Raw genomic sequence first — 8,316 nt, 5'->3', positions numbered from 1 at the left:
CTTGGTACAGCGGAGCTGGAGCAAGCTGAAGTGAGTTCACATTTGCGAGTCCTGGATATGCGTTGCGAAAGTGGTTAGGGTCACCACAATTATAGCAAGCTCGCATCTGGTTAATAAGTTGAGCAAACGGTGTAGGGCGGGGGTTAGGTTGAGCAAACCGTGGAGGAGCATTAGGCATAATAGTGGTTTCATGACAAATGGCACTAAGGTGACCAAAACGGACGCAACAGTTGCATTGATGACAAACAGCATAGGCGGGATGGTGATGTTGACAGTTGTTGCACAACGGATGGGGTCCGTTGTACGGTTTCTTAAGAGGTGGTGCGATGTTAGCTTGGGGTTGAGGTGCAGCTTGTTGGGTTAGCGCATAGTTCTTGTGCTTCTTGTTATGGTGGTTTGAGGAATAAGAAGGCTTGGATGGCTCAGGTTTTGACTCTTTGGGTTCGGTAGAGGGTTTATCAGCAGGTTTCTTTGAACCTTTCAATGTCAAAGTCCCGGCTTAAACATGATTATCGGTCAAGGTTGCAGCAAGATTGATCGCGTCTCCAAGTTCCTTAGGAGCACTACTCAAGACGATATCTTGGATTTGTCTCGGTAGTCCTCGATTGTAATTATCGATGGCACGCGAGGATGGGGTAACAAAGTGAGGTACCAAAACACAGAGTTCATTGAAACGAGTCGTGTAAGCTGTGTGCTCACCACTCTCTTGTTTGAGGTTCCAAAACTCAGCTTCCAGATTCATGAGCTCATTTGGAGGGCATAACTGCTTGGTCATCAGTTCTTTCAATTCATCCCATGGCATATCCATGGCAGCTTCGGCACCAATTGTCTTTTCCTTCACCCACCAGGTAAGTGCCCCTTTTTCCAATACACTTGTAGCAAAACTGGTTCAATTTTCATTGGGACACTCAATGTGGAGGAATTTGCTCTCCATCTGTTCGTATCACTAAAATAGGGCAGTGGCACCTTGAGTGTTACGTTAATTATTATTATTAAGTATTTATCTATTTTGTTTATGTAAGGGGTTAGTGGCTATTTTTTTTAGTTGGGGGGTGTCCTTAGTAACTTGTTTTGCTATTTATTTTGGTACGTATTATAAATGAAATCATATCAGAAGTTTAAAATATTCTTTCTTCTCTAGCAAGTCTCTTCATCCCTTCCTAACCCTATCAAGGGTATCTGAGCCGTTTCGATCTCCGGTCGGAATTATTTCCTTTATCATGACGAACACACACAACCAAGATGTTGACAACACTCTGAAGAATCATGAGAAAGCAATCACAGAGATCCAATCCGCGCTATCGGTACTAATGAAACAACAAGAACAATCAGCCAAACAACAAGAAGAGATCTTGAAGGCAGTGCGGGATAGATCAGTCCAGGTTAGCGGGGGTGGGTTTAGCTCGAGTTCATCGTCCTCTTTCGGCGATGCAGACTCAAAGGGTACCTGGCCCATGTGAATCGGGAAGGTTGAATTTCCCAAGTTCTCGGGTGAAGATGTAGAAGGTTGGCTTTACCGTTGTGAACACTTTTTCGTGATTGATGCGACTCTCGTGGAGATGAAACTCAGGTGCGTTATTGTTCATTTAGAAGGGGACACGATCCAATGGAACATAGCTTTCATGCGCACACGTAACGCTACCGTGTTTGATGTCTCGTGGGGAGACTATGTGCAAGCTATTTCGGCCCGTTTTTCTAATTCAATTTTTGAGGATCCCTTGGAGGAGATAGCTTTCCTCAACCAGACAGGTTCGCTTCACAATCTCAACACGGCTTTTGATTCAGTATTGAATAAGGCAACACTTAGTGAAACCCAATCTGTTAGTCTCTATCTTAGGGCCCTTTAACTAGAAATTAGGAGGTCTGTAAAGATGTTCAAGCCTCAAACACTACATGAGGCATATGGATTGGCGAGAATGAAAAATATCAACAACACGAGCTTGTTGAATCGACTTAAGGATATAGAAGATGGGTCGCAAGATGAAGATGTCAAAATAACACCTCCGGTTAAAGCTTCAAACTTCCGTTGTTACCAAGTCCAACAACCGTGCCACCGATATCTAAACCCGGTACTCTTAGCTCGAGGTGTTTAACAAATGATGAACTCGAGTTAAAAAGGGCTAAAGGGGAATGTTTATGGTGTACAGAAAAGTTTTTTCCGGGACACAAGTGTAAGAAAAAACAGATTTACATACTCGAGGTGGAGGATGAAAAACAAGCAATGGAAGAGGATGAAAACCATGTTACGTGAATCACTTTTTGAGGGAAAAATTGGATTAAGGGGGGAGTATTTATCTATTTTGTTTATGTAAGGGGTTAGTGGCTATTTTTGTTAGTTGGGGGTGTCCTTAGTAACTTGTTTTCTATTTATTTTGGTTCGTATTATGAATGAAATCATATCAGAAGTTTAAAAAATTCTTTCTTCTCTAGGAAGTCTCTTCATCCCTTCCTAACCCTATCATTGAGTCCCGTCAAACTTAAGGGATTGGTACTAGTGAAAGTTTTAAACGAACAGTGATATGCTTTAGGCTTGGATGAAGCGGGGTTGATTCTAGCAGTGGGGTTTTGATGAATTTGGGTCATCATATCGAGAAGGACCACAGTGAGTTGCTTAGTGATTTGGGCAGTCAACTTGCGGCTTGAGGTTCCAGAAGAACGACACTTAAAGTGACGGTAGGCCATTATGCGAATAGTGATAACGAGAATCGTGAAACTAGGAATAGGGTATAAATTTATTGCTAAAGTTTGCTTAATAATAAATAAATAAATAAACAAATTATAACAATGATAATAAATATTGTGTGGAACTTAGAGTTTTCATGAACCACCATGGACTCTTATTTTCAAAAAATGAATGAAATTTGAAATCAAACTGAACTGAAAGTTGGGTATTCTTGTATCACCACGACTTGACAGACTTTCAGTTAAAACACATTGTAAAACATTGAGGTTCGGAGCCACACGTCGCATGAACCACCATGAGTTGTGTGACATCGTTAGGAGTGTAACCATATTCATTTCACAAAGAGAACATGGTCACGTTTGAAAACTTAAGGTTGTGATTCATATGCGTTGAATGTGGTATGCTTTGGCTTAATAGAGTTCATGCCCTTTCCTAACTCTCCAGGTAAGCAATCAGGTCCGTGTCTGATTGGGATTTATAAGCATTGCTTATCCTTAGGTTTCAATAACCTTGTTGTCAAGATTTTTGGAAAACAAGCACGCCCCCCTTACCGTTTACTACATACCCGCCATAAAGAACCATCTTTAAGAAGAAGAAATATCGGAACACCACAATAAAAATCAGTTATTGAAAATGTTTGAAAAATCCTTGTTTTTAGGCATAAGCCTTGGACTTGTGTGTGCTTTGTGTACATGAGGCGCAAATAAATTGACAATAAAGTATTAAGCAAGTGCATTGAACAATCACATAAGGCCCACATAATTTCTAATCATGCAGCCTACACAATTAAGCAAATAAACTATAACTAACTAGAACACTACGTCTAATGTCCTATCTTATAGTCACGGCTTTGATACCAATCTGTAACGCCCCGGCTAAAGCGGATTACGCCCGAGTGTGATGTACAAATTGCTCAAAACACATGTGACACTATTAAGTGACAATATTATCATTAATTCATTCAAATCTCAAGTACACAAGTTGTTCTAATAAACAATTACAAAGGAAAGAAATAAAGTGAACATCAACTTTGTTTATTATTTAAGTAACCTAATCTCTAGTGTCTTCATCCATGTCATCCTCTAATAATGGTACATATAGCATATGTATAAAATAATGTCAACTAACTTAATAGTTGGTGAGTTCACACAGTTTGATATAAGTACATAAAAACCATACAATTCCACGAGACAAGTGTAATAACCGCGCAAATAAGTTCCTTTCCAGTTGGGATTGTGCACCAACGTACTCGGATAGTGAGGCTCTTTTCCACTCATAACAACATGGTCCTGAGTGCAAAGGGAGGCGTATGATCATACTTATTGAGGCTACCATGTGCAAGTAAGTTCGAGCAAGTAATCAAGTAAACACACAAGTCCATGTAATGAATTGTAGTTTGTAAATGAAATAGTAAATACTTGAGTTTATAAGGTACATATGCTACCCCCAAAAGTAATAAAAGAGTAAAAAGGGGGTGCGAGAAACTCACATATGAAATTGAGAAATAACTTTGAATAATAAGCGAAGATGCGTTAAAGGAACCGAAGCGGTCAAACCTCACAAACTATATATAAAAGAAAGAAAGTACAAATGTAAACGCTAACTAGCGGGATTATAGAAATTTTATTGATATAGTTTTATGTTAGAGATTATGAATTAACTTAGTTTATTTTAAGGTATTTTATAATAAAATATCTATTTTAACCTTTAACGGATTTTAACGGTTTATGATTATATTTACGAGATTGGAATTTTATAAAGTTTATCAAAGTTAACTATTTATTTTAACGAAATTATAACTTATTAGTGTTAAAAGTTAACTAATGATATTAATTAAATAATATAATATTAGTTCGGGTTTTTACGAAGGAAAGTATGAAAGTTGGTGTTTAGGTGAAAAATAATTTATAAAAGTTTTTATCTAACTTCAAATAATTTTATTTGATTTTTAATAATTTTTATTAATTTTAATTGATTTTTTTAGTAATAAATAAAATATTGTAAAACAAATGTAAAACAAAAGGTGTACTGTCACACCCCGACTATGTAGTTGTGGAAGCGTAATACGGGAATGTAACAGATAACACTGGTATCAACAACATTGTTTATAAAGAAATTCATAAACTAATTTACATCATAATACATGGGTTGGTACTAAGTTTACAAACTAGATGAAAAATACATAACCGGTTTACGAGCTTCTTATACAGTATTATATCGGCGTCTATTCACTATATTCAACTTTCTTCCTAACACCAAGCATGTAAGCAAATCATTCCACTTTTGCTTTACCTGAAAAGCATGTTAAAACGGGTCAACTACGTTTAGTTGGTGAGTTTCAAGTTTCACGAGTATCAATGAAATCAGTTCACGAGTTCGTAAAGTTTACAGTGTGTATGTATATATGTCTGTGTATGATGCATTATACTAAGCCACAAGTGAAACCGAAACGAGCTATACTGCATGGCCTCTCCTGCCCATGCGCTCCCGTTGGCATTTAACAGCCATTTTGCCCCAAGTATGTACTATGTCTAACACCACATAGCAGTATGTAAATATATAATGACAATGTGCAACTGGTTTTACATATGTTCCGGCTTACCCCACCGGCTCTGTCACAGTTGGGTTTGTCAAACCGATAGTACTATCCACACGCCACCGGCACGAAGTTAATCACTTGTGTTTGTGGGGACTTGTCAAGTGTTAGTACTTAGATAATCCACATCATCACACGTTTTCAAGTATATCAGTATATGTAAACATGCTTTTCACCCCAAAAGTTCGTAAAACAGTTTAGAAAGTGGGGGTCGTGAAACTCACCTTATCGTAGTTCGCACAGAATCACGTATCAATAAGTCAGATGTCTCGTTTATAGCCTGATTCCTATAAACGGTATCGTATCGTTATTACTAGTACAGTGTTCAAGCTAAGTCGGGCTGTATAGATAATCTGGGTATAGCTGTTAGGCCCAGAACATGACCATAGTCTTAGATTGTGACGTTGTATACTATGAAATGTTTAAAACTGGATTTGGCTCAGTTTCACCGTTTCCTGAGCCTAGCTCAGTTGATCGTTTATACGTTTCGGGATTAGGTAAGATCGCATAAAACTTAAGTAAATATATTGATTGATAAAATGATTTGATTTATGAAAGAATTTTAAAGTTTCGGTGTCTGGTTTGATTGCAGGGTTCGTTTCCGTTTTTACACGGGTTTGATTATACAAAACGCGCACAATCCACCCGATTTGTCCGGAATTCTCGAAAAAAGTTCGTTTTTATCAATATTATTCAAAAATATGATATTTGACCACTTTTGACATTTTGACATACCAGTCAGTCCGTTAAACACAAAACTGCCGGTTTCGTTAAAACAATTATAATTTAAATCTTTGATTAATCATAACTAAATATGTACTTATATATAAATTATGTAAATTTTTGTAACAATACATTAAGACATGGAGAATTTTATAAAAATATTTTCAGAAATTTATGATTATTTATTTATTTATAAAAATTCATTTAATATGTTATAATCGTGTAATAAATGGCCCGTTTATATCAAACGACCTCCGAAAAATCCGATAATTTTTACAAATGGCTTCAATGTCATTACATAGCCCCTGCAAAATTTCCAGAACCTAACTCTTTTGACAAAATGCGTTTTTGTGCGTTTTTCGGCTGTTAAAATTCGGTTAAGCCATGATTGCACCAACCATACTTAGACATTTCCAATGATTCCCAAACTTTACCAGTGATCTTACCATCACATATTAAACTCCAAAACCAAGTTTCATAATTTTTCAATATGTTTAGCTATTTTTCCCAAATAAACGCTCATAAACGGGAATAAATTCACCAAATATTCTCCGTTTATCGAAAAATTACCAAATTTGAACAGGGACTCATTTATATGATCCCTAATGTCCCTTCAAGTTTTCACAAGCTAATAACAAGCACGTCACAACCTAATACTAAACAGCCCCTAAACGAGTATTACGGGTTTACCTTGTCGGTTTTCGATGAATTTTGCTAGCTTAAACGACTTTCCGGGTCTCGGGTTGCAAACTCAGTATATCTACATGTCATATAACATCAAACCAAGCATAAATCATCCATGTAACAGCCTTGATAATTAGGGTTTCGGTTTTGGGTTCAAACCGAACTTTCTAACCATAAAAACGTTGTATTCATGTTCTAATCCGCGTTTTTGACCAAAAAAGTATATGTTCCTGGTTGGTAAACATGTTTAACATCAAAACATGGTTTTACTTGATTTTTAGGGTTTTTGGATGGTTAAACATGTTTAAAACTAATCAAGGATTAATTTTTCATGGTTAAACTATGTTAATCATGGTTAAAACTCAAAGAAAATCACTAATTACCTTAGGTTTTTGAGAGTTTCTGGAGTTCTACCTTGCAGCTGCTTGGAATTCAAAGTTTTAAAAGTTGAAATGAATAACAAAGCTTAGGGTGAAAGTTATATAAAAGAATGTGTGGTTTGAAGGGCTGTTTCGATCGGGATCTTTGGAGGGCCCTTAATGGGCTGTTTTGGCCCATTACTCTTATTATACAAGCCCAAACATGAAAAGCCCACTTCAAATTTAGTTCGGGTTCGGTTTTTCGCAAGAAAATTAATTCGGGTGTAAAAAATAGCGTAAAAAACGAGTGTTTTTCAGCTTATTTTTGTAAAATAAGAAAAACGTACTGACTCGTTGTAAAATTACAAAATATTTTCACGGATTGCTTAGAACATGTCATATAAGTGTTTTATAAATCTTTTTCGGCTTAACGGATGCTACAATGCTTGTTTTGATATTAACGATTGTGTTTAAGCTTATAGCGTATCGATAAACGAAACCTTTTTCGTTTAAAGAGTTTTAAACGTACTGGAACCTAAATATCAATATGTTAGCCTCTATAACATATATATAACTCGTATATGACCCCTCAGTATGTATACGGGTCATAATTAGTATCGGTCGGTTACTCGTTTAAGCACTACGAATTAACCGATTTATCGTTTGCTTGTTACGTAATGAATATAGTGTACCTCGTTTTATCATGAATGTCACATTCTCCCCCCGTTAAGAAATTTCGTCCCCGAAATTTAATGTGTCATCGGTTTTCTAGGGAACAGGTGTGGGTATTTCTTTCGGAATTCGTCCTTTCGTTCCCAAGTATATTCGGGTCCTTGTTTTGAATTCCACCGAACTTTTACTAATGAAATTTTGTTGTGTCGTAACTGTTTGGTTTTCCCGTCTACAATTTCTACCGGTTCCTCTACGAAGTTGAGTTTTTTGTTGATCTGAACATCTTCCAGTGGTACTATTGTCGTTTCATCAGTCAAACACTTTTTCAGATTCGATACATGAAACACGTCGTGAATAGTGCTCAGTTCTAAGGGTAGTTTTAATCGGTAAACTACGGGACCAATTTTTGCAACAATCTTAAAAGGTCCGATGTATCTCGGGGCTAGTTTACCAGTCTTTCCAAATCTTATAACACCTTTCCATGGCGATACTTTTAAAAATACCTTATCACCTATTTCAAAAGATAACGGTTTTCTGCGAACATTGGCATAACTCTTTTGTCGGTCACGGGCTGCTTTCAATATTTGTTTAACTTGGTG

Source organism: Bidens hawaiensis, unplaced genomic scaffold (genome assembly GCF_021521415.1).
Source record: "Bidens hawaiensis isolate Kalapana, Puna unplaced genomic scaffold, B.hawaiensis_p1.1 tig00000566_1, whole genome shotgun sequence".
NCBI classification, from domain to species: Eukaryota; Viridiplantae; Streptophyta; class Magnoliopsida; order Asterales; family Asteraceae; genus Bidens; species Bidens hawaiensis.
Note: the sequence above shows the minus strand (reverse complement) of the source record.